Source organism: Octopus bimaculoides, chromosome 14 (genome assembly GCF_001194135.2).
Source record: "Octopus bimaculoides isolate UCB-OBI-ISO-001 chromosome 14, ASM119413v2, whole genome shotgun sequence".
Taxonomy (NCBI): domain Eukaryota; kingdom Metazoa; phylum Mollusca; class Cephalopoda; order Octopoda; family Octopodidae; genus Octopus; species Octopus bimaculoides.
Genome location: NC_068994.1, coordinates 25,628,280 through 25,629,393, shown reverse-complemented (window position 1 = coordinate 25,629,393; position 1,114 = coordinate 25,628,280). Strand labels below are relative to the sequence as shown.

Here is a 1,114-nt window from a genome sequence, read left to right as displayed (position 1 = left end):
TCTAAAGGAAACAATAAAGCACTTAAAATTAAAATTCTACTGTACGTAAAATATTGCAGCCAAGAATAGCGTTTTAAAAATTTACTATATTTCATTAAACCAAAAATTATAAAAACATTACTGGGTAATTTTTATTTTTTCTTTATTTTCAGAAAAAAAATTATTTAATCAAAATTATTTAACCCTTTCGTTACCAAACCACCCAAAGCCACCCGAAAAAAATTTTGGTTCATGTGACAAAACCGCCCGTAATCACATATTCATATTTAAATGAGAATATCCAAGCAAATCTCGTTAGTACATTCGTGAAAACACGTGATTATACTGTGTAAACAGTTCAGCTATAGTTTTGTACAACGATCAACTTGTTATTTTAATTTTATGAATTTTGTGAGATTTTTTTCCAAATTTCTTCCTGTTGTGTTTTTAAAATTTGTAATTCTGACAAAAAATGGATACGAATTTTATTCTGTCAAGCAGCGAGTCAGGATTCGAAGGATTTTCCATTGAAGACCTTGATAAATCTAACTCTGTAACCGGGAAAAAAAAAGCATGTGGTATTTGATAATGAATCTGGTGTTTCATTTTCCGAAAGTGAAAGCAGTGAATCCGAGAGCTCCGATGACAGTGATAAAGAGAATGAATTGGTACCTGAATGTAGTGAAAATTTTAAAACTGTTTCTTTCAGTGATTTTTCTGAAGAAACTGAACCAAGGCACAGTTTTTACCCAGGAGAGCAAAGCTTTGAACTATTTCTTTTTGCTTTTTCCGATGTACCTATTTGAAATGATTACGGCGGAAACAAACCGTTACGCTGAATGTAAGCAAAGCGTAAAAAAGGATAGTTTGTGGTTTCCCCACAAACTTGAATGAAATTAAGGCATATTTTGCCATAAATATTATTATGGGCATTAGAAAGTTACCCAGAATAACAAATAACTGGAGTAGTGATGAACCCTTTGGAGACGGATATGTCTCAAGTATAATGACGAGGACATGATTTTTGAAATTAACCCAATATCTACATGTAAGAGACACAAGCAGTACACCAGTATGTGGAGAATCAGACTTTGATCCCTTATTTAAAATAAGACCCCTCATTGACTGTGTTCAA

At 32.2% G+C, this 1,114-nt stretch overlaps 1 protein-coding gene across 1 annotated transcript in view; it reads right to left on the bottom strand.

The window, feature by feature from the left end:
• LOC106874548 (protein MAK16 homolog B) overlaps positions 1 to 1,114 on the bottom strand; it is a 148,871-nt gene that overhangs the window by 79,562 nt on the left and 68,195 nt on the right. The gene's annotated exons all lie outside the window — the stretch shown is intronic.